The 14,819-nt window shown below is 45.4% G+C and overlaps 1 protein-coding gene and 1 long non-coding RNA gene across 12 annotated transcripts in view; one reads left to right on the top strand and one right to left on the bottom strand.

Annotated features, from left to right (window-relative positions):
• The window catches only part of LOC117348996, a 118,193-nt gene that overhangs the window by 96,459 nt on the left and 6,915 nt on the right, over positions 1-14,819 (bottom strand). For all 6 annotated transcript variants that reach the window (XR_004537081.1, XR_004537083.1, XR_004537084.1 and 3 more), the window contains exon 2: positions 2,415-2,659. This is a non-coding gene — a long non-coding RNA (uncharacterized LOC117348996). The remainder of the gene's footprint in view (positions 1-2,414; positions 2,660-14,819) is intronic.
• Positions 2,220-14,819, top strand: part of SLC6A4 (solute carrier family 6 member 4) — a 95,423-nt gene continuing 82,823 nt past the window's right edge. Inside the window, exon 1 of one of the 6 annotated variants that reach the window (XM_033921793.1) lies at positions 2,220-2,474. The gene's annotated coding sequence lies outside the window, so the exon portion shown is untranslated. Of the gene's footprint in view, positions 2,475-5,330; positions 5,395-8,059; positions 8,298-8,997; positions 9,250-11,653; positions 11,691-14,819 lie in introns of those variants that run through there. The other 5 variants (XM_033921794.1, XM_033921796.1, XM_033921797.1 and 2 more) reach the window with 5 other exon arrangements.

The following is a 14,819-nucleotide window of genomic DNA, read 5'->3' as shown; positions in this document are numbered from 1 at the left end:
TCTCTCATACGAAGAGAGACTGAACAAATTTCAGCTCTACACCCTAGAGGAGCGCAGGGAGAGAGGGGACATGATTGAGACATTCAAATACATCACGGGGCGTATCGAAGTGGAGGATGACATCTTCTTTCTCAAAGGACCCTCTGCCACCAGAGGGCATCCGCTCAAACTCAGAGGAGGGAAATTTGGTGGGGACACCAGGAAGTATTTCTTCTCGGAAAGAGTGGTGGATCACTGGAACGGGCTTCCAGTGCACCTGCACCAGCGTGCTCGACTTTAAGAATAAATGGGACATCTACATGGGATCCCTACGAAGGTCGGGTTAAAGGAACTGGGTCATTTGCACTCAGACTTAATGGGGTGGGTCGGTAGAGTGGGCAGACTTGATGGGCTATAGCCCTTTTCTGCCGTCATCTTTCTATGTTTCTATCCCTTACAACCCAACCTAAAACCGCTGGGAATAATGACAGACAAAGGCTGCACCATGCAACTTCAAATCAGCAAAACGGTTCAGAAGGTATTCGCAACCATGCACAACTTAAGACAAATCCGAAAATACTTCAACAACGAACAATTCAAAGTCATAGTACAAGCGCTAATCCTAGGACTCCTGGACTAATGCAACATACTTTACCTGTCATGCCCCGCCAACATGCTAAAACAATTACAAATAGTCCAAAATATAGCCCTAAGACTAATATTAATATACTTGCTGAAAATATATGACCACCTTACTTCAGCTTTCCAAGACTCACATTGGATCCCAGTAGAAGCACGCATACAACAGAAATTCTACTGCACCCTATTCAAAGCCCTAAATGGAAATGGACCAAGCTATCTGAACAACTGCCTAATCAGGAAAAACATGTCCAGATTAGAGGTCTGCACGGGAACGGGGATCGCGGTAATCCCGCGGGTCCCGTGGGGGTCCCGCGGGAATCCCCCCTAACCCACAGGACTCCCACGGGGACCCCTCTCTGGCCCACGGGACTCCCACGGGGACCCCCCTCTAGCCAACGGGACTCCCACGGAGATGGAAGGCTTTGGAAGCAGGGTTCATCCATATAATATAATGGACACGTCAGCCTTAGTAAAAGAGGGGGTTTATAAGTGAATTACCTAAACAGAAAACAAAAAAAGGGTTCCACCAAAGAGATTCTACAAGGAAAACAGCAGCGCAAACACAAAAGAAACTGTGGAATTGATGATCCTGTCAGAAGTAATTGCTGCTTTTTATGGGGATGGGAGGGGACGGAGGTAATTCCTTGCGGGGATGGGTAGGGATGGAGAGGATCCTGGCGGGGATGGGTGGGATTTCTGTCCCCGCACAACTCTCTAGTCCAGATCAAGGAGAACTCAAGCACACTTTACCTCCCCCCCCCCCTTCCCCTCCAATCAAAGGCATGCAAAGCAAAAAAATATATGGCGGTCTACTAGCCATCAGAGCAGCAAAAATAGACCATCACCTCTCAAATCTACTGACCACGACACCCACCTACAAAACATCCAGGAAAGAACTGACAATCATACTATTCAAGAAATTTGTCAAATGATCCAACCAAACGATATTGACCATTCCCAGATCCCGACGCATACTATATCTGTCAACCATGTTATCTCCCTGGGAATGCCCAGGCTAATTTCTTGTTGTAAACCGCCTAGAACCGAAAGGTATTGGCAGGATAGAAGACATCAATGTAATGTAATACTGGTGAACATTTAAAGAGATTCACGGAGCGGAGAGGCACTGGTGCCCCAGCGAAGATGGCCCCCGAGGCAGTCCATCCCCCGCCCTCCATAATACAGTACGGCTAATCTGATTTAATGGCCATTCATTAAGACATAACCATTAATACACAGAAAAGGAAGTTCAACCATTTTACCCCAGTGTAGGTCTTTTGCATGTGCTAAGGCCATGTTTACCACTCTTTGGTAAAAGGGATCCTTTTATTGTAAATCTGCAAGTTAACAGAGAATCCCTCAGAGTTTATTGTAGAAAGTAATGGGGTTTTGCCATTAGGACTTGACTTTGAGAGAAGCAACCTGTTCATTTTCAGTTATTGATTGCACTGCATATGTGCTATGGTTCCGTTTTCTAAGCTATATTTTGGATTTATTAAGCGAGGAAAGCATACTATCTGGTGCAAAGTGCCTGGCGAAAACACCAGTATGAAAAGAGCCGAGGAGTAGGATCACCCAGTCCCAGCCAGCTTTTCGCCTAGGCTCCCTGAAACGTTCCCACCCACTCCGAGTAGGAAACCTGATCTGCAGCCCTAGTGAAACACAAAGTTTATTTGGCTTAAAGTGACGCAAAAAATTCTTAAAGAGCTCTTTGGCAGTAGATTATCTGAAAATCAGACCATGTGAGGGGAGGTCGGTGTACAAAAGCGCCCCTGCACGCTGGGGAGACTCACAGGGCGACGGAGTGGCAGAGCCTCGGAGAACCCCGGAGGGGGGCGGGGAGCAGCAGACAGGTAGCTTTTCAGCCTTCTTTTCCAAGCATCCGTCTCTAGATGCGACCGAGTGAATGCATGGGACTCTTTTCTGGCTCGGCAGGGTTTCTTCTTTGCTCTCCTCGTCTTACGAACTGAACTCTTGCAAGGTGGAAGCTTGATTAGGAGCTTTGGTGGGGGGAGGGGACCCAGGAAAGTTTGCATTCCTACGAGGTAATGGAAATAAATTATTATTATTCGGCAGAAATCATTTGACTTAGTTCAACAGAAGCAGCTACGTTCCTTATACACATAAAAAGGAAATGCTTCTAAATACTGAATTGCTGGTCCTGTATTTTTATACAGGATGTCTCGTCCTTTCTAGTAGAAATCCTCCTCTTTGGAAAAGTTTGGCCAGTAGTAAGGGAAGATTTTTTTTTCTTTTCTGACATTTAGCAAGAAGTCCAGCTTTGCATGTTAGTTACACAGAAGACTGATTGTTAAGGAATTACCTGTTTGTTTTAAAATTTCTCTCAATCTTCTGCCATTGCTGGTTTATTTTGCAAGTTCCTAGCTATACGGTACCACTGGATGGGGGGTACAGGTGCCTACTGTCTGAGGTCCTGCCCAAAGGATGGAGTCGGGGGTCAGTTTTGACATTGTGCTGATCTGGCAGGGAATGGGACCTTAATGGTGTATACCTGCCTAACTAAGACCTGTAGAGTGACAGAGACTCTTACAGGTGCAACTTAGATTGTAATACCACGAGCAGGGAACAAAAAAATTGGGTACTTATTTGTAACTTGCCTCGAGCTCAGATTTGGAAAAGGCGAGTAATTCAATTAAAACAAACAAACAAAAAATTAAATCCAGACAAGGACAATTTATTCCAGTCTTCCCGTTCATTTAGAAACTTTTGTCATCGACATTAACATTACATTCATATGTGCTATCACAGATATTTACCGATCACCATAGCTCCGTGATCTTTTTTTTTTTTTTCTCTCCCATGAGTACTATTGAACCCTGGAGCTGTTTTTGGTTCCTATAACCTCTACTGGAAATCTGTTCCAGGTGTTCTCTATCCTCTCAGTGAAATAATTTTAATCAGATTTTTTTAGTACCCTGTCTCTATTCACTTAATATATTGAACCCCTTGTTCCAGAGTTTCTAATTCTGTGGGAAATGTTTCCTTCTGATCCTGTTACTGAAGCCTCTTTGTAACCTGTTTTTAGACAGTGTTTATTGATAGATAGGACATTTATATAGATAGATAGGACATTTATAGCTTGTATATTCAATATGATGGACAGTCAAATTGTCAGTTGTATTTCTTTCATAATGGCCAATGGGATGATGCAGTTAGCAGTGGCTATTTTATGTCTGCACTTAGATTTAAATTCGATTTTTGCCGTATATCACATTTGAATTGATTTGATATATCGCCTAATATATAAGTATTAAAGTGGTTTACAATGAAAGAAATGAAAATAATATACACTAGGTATATTACAAAGTAGCATGAGATATACAAAATAAATCAATTCAGTTTCATAAAGAAATCAAGTCATAACCTATAAATATAAACCAGAAATTTAAACAACTTATAAATCACCACAAGTATTCTCAAAAATCCAAGTTTTCAAAATCTTGAGCCCAAATAGCTAGTTAACCCATATTAATCTATATTAGGCAAAGAATTCCAATAAACTTGAACCTTGAGGTAATTAAGATCATACCTAAGAAATGAACAGAAACAAATTAATTTGTGCTAAACCTATTTACATCCTGTTTATAAATTGCATTTTTTTTTTTTAAGTTGCAAAGTTAGGTGTGTTAATTTTTACAGCGGGAATGACCCCTTAAGGATAATACATGTAGTATTTACTACCAGTGTGTCACTGACAGAGTACAAATAGGTTTTTATTTCCAGCATTAGGCAGTGCCAGCTAACAGTTTACATTAACACATTCCAGGCCCTGAAAGTTGTTTTTTCTATTAGCTATAAATAAGAATAATAATAAAACTGCGCTGTAGGCAGCAGGCAAAGTGGGAATGGGATCCCTGTGGTGTGAGTATTCCTTAAGGATGAGTCTCCTGCCTCTGCTCGTGCTCTCTCTCTGATCAGGAAGATGGGAACTTGCTTTAGACGTGGCGGAGTTACAGCTTTGCTCTACACCAGCAAATGCCTTTTTTCCTGTCTATGTAGCCCGGGGGTAGGCAATTCCGGTCCTCGAGAGCCAGAGCCAGGTCAGGTTTTCAGGGTAGGCAATTCCGGTCCTCGAGAGCCAGAGCCAGGTCAGGTTTTCAAGGTAGGCAATTACAGTCCTCGAGAGCCAGAGCCAGGTCAGGTTTTCAGGTTATCCACAATGAATATGTAGGAGATGGATTTGCATGCAGTGCCTCCTTGAGATGCAAATCTATCTCGTGCATATTTATTGTGGCTATCCTGAAAACCTGACCTGGCTCCGGCTCTCGCGGACTGGGCTTGCCTAGCCCTGATCTAGTCCTCCTTTGAACTCAGAAGGTCAGGCTAAAGTTGAATTTCTTTGCATCTGCATAAGGCAGGGGTGTCCAATGTCGGTCCATGCAAATAGACCTCATGTATATTCATTGGGGAAATCCTGAAAACCCGACTGGACTGCGGCCCTAGAGGACCGACATTGGACACCCCTGGCATAAGGCATTCCTAGTCATATAAAGGGGATGTGGTGGGATGCTGGAGGTAGGTAATTTGGTAGCATGTAGTGTGATTAACCTGGTGTGACAATGGCGCGAGTAGTGTGATAGTTACGTGTTCATGGGGGTAACGTGGTGACACGGGAGTGTGTTCCTGTATTTCCAGATAAAATTAAAGATTTCTGATTCTGTATGTTATTCCAGATGTTGGTACAGCCTCGCTCCCACTCATCATCTTCCAAGAGAGAGATTGCAGTCGTGGTTCATGGACTGTCAAAATAAAGTGAGCGGACTAGTCTTTAGTTTCCAAATAAAAGGGCGTGTTCAGAGCAGGCTTTTATGTGAGACTGAGGTGGAAGGCTTGGGATGGGATGATCAGCATTTTGCCTGCTGATGGGGCCAGTTCTGCCAATGAGGCAGGCATACAACTCATTTCCCCCTTGTCTTTTATGCTTTGGATATTTTTTTTTTTTTTTGGGGGGGGGGATTGGTGGGAGAAAGGGTTGGCAAGTTATTTTATTGCATTGATATCTTGACTGATGCTGGAAGTAGAGAATGACACGGTGACAAAATTCATCACCGTTCTCGTCCCCGCGGATAACCGCAGGAAATAATCCCATGTCATTTTCTAGTGTCTATTTCAACCTCAATCCTTCTACCCCAGCATTATTCAAAGCAAAGCTTGTGGGTCAGTAGTTGTGGCCATTCATACTTTCATTCTTATGTGAGCCAAGGATAATGAAGCCATTGTGACATCACTGATGTGATTGGCTCTTAGGCACTGGTGGAATGAGGCATTATGACATCACAATATCTGCTCTGGATACCAGAGACTGTCATTCTGTAGTTTCTGTTTCAACCTCAGTCCTTCTACACCAGCATTCTTCAAAGCAAAGCTTGCGGGTCAGTGGTTGTGCCCAATTATACTCTGATTCTTCCCTCTCTCCTTAAAGAATGACATGAAGATGGTTTCCTGCGGTTATCCATGGGGACGCGAACGGTGATGAAATTTGTCACCGTGTCATTCTCTAGCTGGAAGTGGTGCCAGAGCTGGGCTTCAGGTTAATCTCATCTAACTTCCTTTAACTGCTCTCAGATAATTAAAAGGGGTAGAGATGGGAGGAGGAGGGAATTGAAAAAGGAGGTTTGAACTTGAAAATATATTAAGGTTTATTGTAGATAATATGGAAAGATATTTTGGAGGAATAATAGAACTATGTTTGACAAATATTTTTATGAATATAATTTTTTTGTGTTTAATTTGTATTATGTTTTTGTATACTTGTATATATTCCTTCAATAAAATGTTATAAATTAACTGCTCTCAGATTCAAGAAACTCTCTTGGCCTAACAGTTTTCACACTTCTTGCCAAAGGAAAGATAAAAGTGCATAGGAGGAATAACCAAAGTACTGGTTCTGTTCCAATCTAGCTTTCTGTCTTCCCCGCTATTACTTTTTCTCTTCCACTCACTCTTCATTTCAGACAATCTGGTATAGTCAGGGTAATTTTTTTCCCCCTTTTCTCCTCCTAGACCTGTGAAATGTATTCAGATTCAGTTTGTAGGACCAATTAAACATGCTAACTTTGGATAAGAGATTTGTACCTTAGCAGAAAACTGGGGAAATTAGGTTTACAATCCTGACCACTGTGACTGTTTAAAATTTCTCCAGACCAGTGGTACCTTCCACTCCAGCTGCAGTGAGGAAAGAGAAGAAAGCTTGTATGAGCCGGTCCAAATCACCCTGGACTCCAGCTAAATAGAACAAGAGGCCAGAACACCGCGGCCGATATCTCTACCGTCTGATCTGAATCCATTTACAACTGCCATCGAGAGGGTGGTGTGTGCCAAACTAGTGTAAGAAGAAACCATTGCCCTGCCCCTGCTGACTCTGATCCTATCTTGTTCGTAAATCTGCCAGCACACGATCCTCCAAGATAGGGACATTTGTGATTTGCAGCAAAGGGTTGCCCAGAGTGGCTCAGTCACTCCGCACTGTCCTAGCCGAAGTGACGTTCCAGATTGCGAAAGGCGCAAGAGGACGTGCAAAGTACAGAACTGGAGGTGTGTGGAGGTGGGGGGGGGGGGGAGGGAAGAGAGGAATCGGTGTGATCTCGGAATACAAGGTGATACTAGGGGGGAGAGGGGTGTAGCTCAGGGAATAAATAACATGAAGTTTGGCTGCAAGAGGGGAGACGGAGAGAGCTGGACTGGTAGGGCTCAGTCTTGGTTGAGAAGGGGTAAAACGCGGATCTAAACCCGTACGTCCTTAAAAATCTGAGGTCCGGGCCACTTTTAGTCTCAGCATAGGTTGTGGCTCTGGCAGACCTGTATGACAAGTTAGCTCTGACGGATCCTAATGCTTTTCCCCTCTCTATGTTGAGACTAAAATTGGCAAAACTTTTGCCCTGAGGTCCGGGCCACTTTTAGTCTCCGCATAGGGAGGGAAAAGCATTAGGATCCGTCAGAGCCAGAGACTAAAAGTGGCCCGGACCTCAGGGCAAAAGTTTTGCCAATTTTAGTCTCAACATAGAGAGGGGAAAAGCATTAGGATCTGCCAGAGCTAACGTCATAGAGGTCTGTCAGAGCCACAACTTATGCTGAGACTAAAAGTGGCCCGGACCTCAGATTTTTAAGGACGTACGGGTTTAGATCCGCGTTTTACCTCTTCCTGTCCTGGTTAGTAGGGAGTGATACAGAGTAGGAAAGAGGTGCCTTGGCAGACCTTGCGGGGGGGGGGGGGGGAGGGCGCTCTCGGGTATGAATAAGTTGCACTGACAAAGGTGGGGGAGGGGGGGCCGCAGGAAAGAACACTGTGGTTTTAGCAAGCCTGTGAAACCAATTCACCCCCACAAAATTCGAACCCCCCAAATGGAAAGCTGTATGGAGGTTCCTTTTGCAGAAGTTTGCAACGCAGAGGGGCGGATGCCATTCTCTTCATCCCTTCAGGTACATAATAACACCCCGAGCAATTCCTTTTCCGGGAAGATCAAAGCTCAACGCACCGTTTCTGCTTAAAAGGCGTCTCGTTTGCCCCAAATGCTGCCTATAAGATAACGCAATAGGAGATCAGCCCACGAATGAGAAAAGCTGGAAAAGAGAGTCCCGTCCGAGAGAAGGTAAAGGAGACAATGAATTCGGCAGCAGGAAGACGACGGAGCTCTGGCAGTCGCCATCGGGGACAGGTAAAACGAGCATCCTCCGGATCTCTCCCGCGCTATTTTTTGGTTTGCTAAAAAGGAATCCTTAGAAATCGTAATTACTAAGGATCTCTAGGGCAGTGGTTCCCAACCCTGTCCTGGAGGACCACCAGGCCAATCGGGTTTTCAGGATAGTCCTAATGACTATGCATGAGAGAGATTTGCATATAATGGAAGTGACAGGCATGCAAATCTGCTTCATGCATATTCATTAGGGCTATCCTGAAAACCCGATTGGCCTGGTGGTCCTCCAGGACAGGATTGGGAACCACTGCTCCAGAGAATAAAAATTGCTTTTTTTCAGGCCAGATCTTGTGCAAAGAGCTTCAGATATTCAAGCTATGTGACCTGGCAGTTGGCAGCTTGCCTGTGCCAGGGAGAAAAGGTTGCTAAGTTGCGGGAAAGATGCAAAAAAAAAAAAAAAAAAAAATTAATAATAATAATAATCAGCCTGCACCTCCGGGGGCTGGGACTGCTTCGCTTTGTGATTGTTTTCTGGGAAGGGATAAAACGCGGACCTGACAGACCTCGCGGATCTAGAACCGCACATCCTTAAAAATCTGAGGTCTGCGCCGCTTGTAGTTTCTGGCTCTGACAGACCTCGATGACATTTTAGCTCTGAAGGATCCGTCTCGGCATAGGGAGGGAAAAGTATTAGAATCCGTCAGCGCCGCGATTTCAGCTGTTGAATTAATGCCGGCCTTTATGTTTAGGAAACAGTGACCTGCACCGGCTCCGAGAAGAGATTGCGGATAATTGACAGCTATTGTAAGCCCTTCGGGATTGGATCCAAATTCTGGAGCCCTCAATGAAGTACTAAAGTTAAAACATGGCGCTATCGGAAGCACGCGTGTTGTGGTGCTGTGTGCAGAGCCCAACAACTATGGGAGGCCCATCTGCCGCAGGGCTGCAAAGGACACCACTGCAGCTATGGGAGGTACATTTCCTGCACTGTCTTAAGGAAGACTAAGGTAGCGTGAAGGGATGTCATCAACTATCAGGGCACATCTGGTGCAGGGCAGCTACTGGAGGCATCTGGTGCCCTGAGCCATCTTTTTCACTGGAGCCCCCCACCCCCAATCTGGTATCTAGCCTTCCTCTTCCCTTATGATCCAGTATCTCCAAAATCCCAGTCCAGCATATATGCTCCTAGGAGACGAACTGGGATTTCGGCACCCTTTATCACCAGCACCCTGGGCCAGGGCCACACCTAGTCTGTAGGCTGAGCCGGCCTTGAGAGCAAGGCATAGCTGATACAGTGCTGAGAGGGCAAGGATGGCTGCTAACTGAGGAACATCTGGTGCAGGACTGTGGCGGGAGAGCCTTGCAGTTAGGGGAGGCTTCACTGGTGCAGTGTTGTGAGCAACTACCCAAGGCACATTTGATGTAGAGCTGTGCAACTATGGGAGACACATTTCCAGCAAAGATATGAGAGAGACCAGGGCAACTATCTGAGACGTATCTAATATAGTTCAGGGGGGGGGGGGGAGGGAGCACATACCTATCCAAGACACATCTGGTGCAGAGCTATGAGGGGAAAGCAGAGCAGCTATGGGAGGTTTCTCTGGTGCACTGATGTGTGAGGGCAAACACGATAGCTTTCAAAGGGACGTCTGGTGTAGGGTTACCATATACAGGGCCGCCATCAGGGCAGTACCACCAGTCCTGCATTCAGGGGCCCGGAGCTGACAGGGGGCCCGGGCTCCCCCAGGGTCCTAGGCTACAGTCTAGGGGGAGGGGCGGTCCACCCCACGTGGACAGGAGAGAGCTGGACGGGGGACCCGCGGAGTTCAATACATCTCGAGCCGCGAGGCTCGTCTTCTGTTCCTGCCTGCCCTGCCGCTCACATATAGCCGATCGCAAGTGTTCCCCGATGTCAGCGCTGACGTCGGAGGGAGGGCTTAAGCAAAGCCTGCCCTCCGACGTCAGCGCTGACACCGGAGAATACTTCCGGTCGGCTATTTGTGCGCGGCAGGGCAGGCAGGAACAGAAGACGAGCCTCGCGGCTCGAGATGTATTGAACTCCGCGGGTCCCCCATCCAGCTCTCTCCTGTCCACGTGGGGCAGACCGCCCCTCCCCCTAGACTGTGGCCTAGGACCCTGGGGGAGCCCGAGCCCCCTGTCAGCTCCGGGCAGGAAACAGAAGACAAGCCTCGCGGCTTGAGCTTCGTTTTGCTGAGAAAGTTGCAAAGATGGGCTGGGAGGCAAACGCGGAACACAAAAGGGGGGAGGGAGTGCGTTTTGGACACAAGGCATGAACTTGGGAGAGAGGAAGGGAGGGAAAGAGATGCTGAGATGGGGGAGAGAATGGGTTTTTGGACACAGAAGGTATGGACTTGGGAGAGAGAAAGGGAGGGAAAGAGATGCTGAGGTGGGGGAAGGAATGGGTTTTTGGACACAGAAGGCATGGACTTGGGAGAGAGGAAGGGAGGGAAAGAGATACTGAGGTGGGGGAGGGAATGAGTTTTTGGACACAGAAGGCATGGACTTGGGAGAGAGGAAGGGAGGGAAAGAGATGGTTGTGTACACGGGGAATAGAAGAAAGAAGAATTTTTGGTCATAGGGAGGGAGTGAGGTACAGAAAGTGGCATACCAGGGTGGGGAGTGGTCCACCCCACCCTGGGTTTACGTCCCAAGGGGGTGCACAGCTGGCCACCCTCCAGTGTTCTCCCTAGGCCGGCAAACTGCGGCTCTTTAGTCACTTGAGTGCCACCGCTGCCATTGGGAACAGGCCGGCGCCAAGTTCTCCCTGCTTTTCCCTGTGGGGCCGGCCAACTCTCGCCACTCGCGTCAATTCTGACGTTGGAGAGGACGTTCTGGGTCAGCCAATCGCTGCCTGGCTGGCCTAGAACGTCCTCTCCGACGTTAGAATTGACGTCGGGTGGTGAGAGTTGGTCGGCCCCGCGGGGAAGAGAAGCAGGGCGAACTCGGCGCTGGCCTGTTCCTGATGGCGGCAGTGGCAGCCTATTCCCCAGTGGCGGTGGCAGCATTTTCCCAATGGTGGTGGCATAAGGGAGGGCAGGGAGAAAGAAAGAAAGGGGGGACAGGAAGCCAGAAAGAAAGAAAGGGGGCAGGGTGAAACAAAGAAAAATGGGGCACGGAAAGAGAGAGAGAGAAAGACAGACATACAGAACGAAAGAGGGTGTGGAGAGAGAAAGAAAGGGGCAGGGTGAGAGAGAGAAAAACAGACATACAGAAAGAAAGGGGGTATGGAGAGAGAGAAAAAGAAAGAAGGGGCAGGGTGAAACAAAGAAAAAGTTTGGGAGGGAATGAGGTCTGGAGGAGAGGAAGCATACAGGAGGCTGAAAGAAGGGAAGAAATATTGGATGCACAGTCAGAAGAATAAAGTGCAACCAGAGACTGATGAAATTACCAAAGGTAGGAAAAATGGTTTTATTTTCAATTTAGTGATCAAAATGTGTCTGCTTTGAGAATTTATATATGCTGTCTATATTTTGCACTATGGCCCCCTTTTACTAAACCGCAATAGCGTTTTTTAGCGCAGGGAGCCTATGAGCGTTGAGAGCAGTGTGGGGCATTCAACGCAGCTCCCTGCGCTAAAAACCGCTATCGCGTTTTAGTAAAAAGGGAGGGGGAATATTTGTCTATTTTTGTATAGTTGTTACTGAGGTGACATTGCATAAAGTCATCTGCCTTGACCTGTTTGAAAACCCGCGGAATATAAATGATAATTAACATTTTCTCTGCGTATAGCGTGCTTTGTGTTTTTAAAATTTTATTGTTGGTAGATCATTTTGACTTGGCCACAAAGGTAAGGGGGAGGGAGGGAGGGGAACAGCTGAAAGACATCTAGTAATCCTTGAAGGCTTGACTGTGCAGGGAATTTAATCATATTTTGTTATGTGACTGGCATTATTTAGACTTTAATTTCTATGAATGAATAGAATGAAAATGATATAAATTACTTGCTTGTTTTTATGTGCGTGTGCTGAAGGAAAGTGGAGAGAGAGTGGGCTGAGGACGCTGAAGGGAAATGGGGAAGAGAGAATGGGGAGAAGACGCTGATTTATAAATTGACAATTGTACAGAATATTGTTTCTTTTTTATATTCATCCATAGCTGCATGTTAATGATGTGCTCATATGCACTTATTTATCATCATAACATATACATCATCATTAACATGCAGCTGTGGATGTGTAAGGACAGGCTGAGGAGGATGGATGGGAAGGAAGGAAGGTGCACATATCAACATATCATAAATTTTTAACATGCATGATGCAGCTATAGGCAAGCAGAGGAGGATGGGATCATACAGATGTGTATGTTCAGATATGCGCTCAGATGTGTAGTTTTTTCTGATATATTTATTAAGCTTACAATATTTATAAAAACACATTTAATACTTGTTACAAAAAATATTGTGCAATTGTGATCTACTTCTGGCCTACAAAAGTCAAAAGAAATCCTTAACTGAGATTTTACATTCAAAAGTGAATTATAGCTACTAGCACTATTATTTATTAGTTATTTATTATGCAGATGTTTGTTAGTTTGTTCTTAGTTCAGTATTAGACATATGTTAGTTTAGAATAGATAGGTATAGATTAGTTTAATTTAGGTTAGGTTAGGGCCCTGCTGAAAGAGTCTACCTTGACGTGGTTGCAGGCTTACAAATCTTTTGGTCAAAGAGTGTGGCGACAGAGAAAAGTATGTGTGTATTCGGCCCATGGAAGAAGGGGGGGTCGGGGGGGAAGGGGTGCGTGGGGGGCCCAATAGGATTGCTCAGTAAGGGGCCCAGAAATTTCTGATGGCGGCCCTGACCATATAGCTCCAGAACAAAGAGGATGGATTGAGATGTCCGGGTTTTACTTCCATTGAATTCAATGGAAGTAAAACCCGGATGTCTCAATCTGTCCTCCTTTTTCTGGAATGTAATCTACACCAGATATCCCAAGTGGTAGTAGTAAAAATAGAAACAAAATAACTCTCACCACTTCAACCAGAAAAGTGCAACTCACTACACAGGCCTCAGAACTAGAGTGATCAGCGTAGTATCTTTGCTCCTTGCTCCAATCATTGGCCAAGAGGGAATCGTACTAAAACACACATAATCTTTAATAACTTAATTGTATATATTTTTTTGTGGTTTTTTTAAAATAAATTTTTAAGAGTTTTTAAATTTTGCTTAACTTTCAACGTTTTAAAATTCACAGCAGTAGCTCTGCAGTTCCACTCCCATAACTATTATTTAATCATTTACATTTCTCCTATTTAATCATTTGCACTTCTCCAGAATATTGAAAAAATTGACGAAGAACTTATCTCAAAAAGTGCTTGTCTCAAAAAGTGCTTTTCAAGCAGTGCTTATCGCTACACATGCCGACGCGGCCAGCGTTTCGCGGACTCACTACTTGTCCGCTGCTTCAGGGCCAGCACTGCAGCATCCAGCTATAATTCAATTAGCATTGAGTTCTGCCGTCAAGATTTTCAAACCTTTTTCTGGAGCCATATGGTAACCCGAATCTGCTGCAGACTAAGGTGCAGACATAGGGTTTGTAGCCTAAAAGTAGCAGTACATTATTTCTGCTTTATCTTTAGGGAACCATCTAATTGTAATTAGTCCTGAAGTACTATTAATTTTTTTTTTTTCATTGGCTTCTGTGATCCTGTTTGGGTAAGCTGAGTGATCATGGGGCTGGGGTTCTGGAGAGAAAGATGAGCTGGCCAGGAGCCCAGGTCCCAGTGGCTAAATAGAAGGAATTTAAGCATGAGGCAAAATATTGGTGGGGTCCCTTTGGGCCCCACTGGCTGAAGATTCAAAGAGCCAGTGGTTCTGAAGCCTCCCTTCAGCTACCAAACTGTGCTGTGGTCCTAGGAGGGAGACAGAGTATATAGGAAGAATGAAAGTGGTTAGTATATCAGTAGAAAAGAAATGTAAAGAGGTTGCGGTAAGAGTAGATAGTGTAGCTTGTTTTAAGAAAGGTTTGGACAAGTTCCTGTAGGAAAAATCCATAGTCTGTTATTGAGAAAGCCATGGGGGAAGCCACTGCTTGCCCTGGATCGGTAGCATGGAATATTGCTACTCCTTGGGTTTTGGGCAGGTTCTAGTGACCTGGATTGGCCACTACGAGAATGGGTACTGGGCTTGATGGACCACTGGTCTGACCCAGTAAGGCTATTCTTATGTTCTTATGAGTGAATGGAAAGAGAATATGGTGGGTGTGACAAGGTAAGAGAGAAAGTGTGAGTGGGAGAGAGTGAGGAGGGAGAGTGATGTATGAAAGTAAACATCCACAACTGATTTCCATTCTTAAATTTGGAAAAGCAAAACATAAGGAGTGAGGAAAATTCACAAGCACATATTAGGAAGGAAGCAATAGAATGTGCTAACTGAGAAAAAAGTTCTTTTAATGAATAACATCAGCAAACAAGGAAAAAAGCAAGTAGCAAATGCACAAATACACTCCCTCTTTTACGAACGCATAGCACGGAGTTTTAGCACTGGCAGTGGCGTGGAATTTTAGCACTGGCAGTGGCGGTAAC

This window comes from Geotrypetes seraphini, chromosome 15, assembly GCF_902459505.1.
Source record: "Geotrypetes seraphini chromosome 15, aGeoSer1.1, whole genome shotgun sequence".
In the NCBI taxonomy this organism is placed as follows: domain Eukaryota; kingdom Metazoa; phylum Chordata; class Amphibia; order Gymnophiona; family Dermophiidae; genus Geotrypetes; species Geotrypetes seraphini.
Note: the sequence above shows the minus strand (reverse complement) of the source record. Positions and strands in the feature narration are given on the sequence as shown.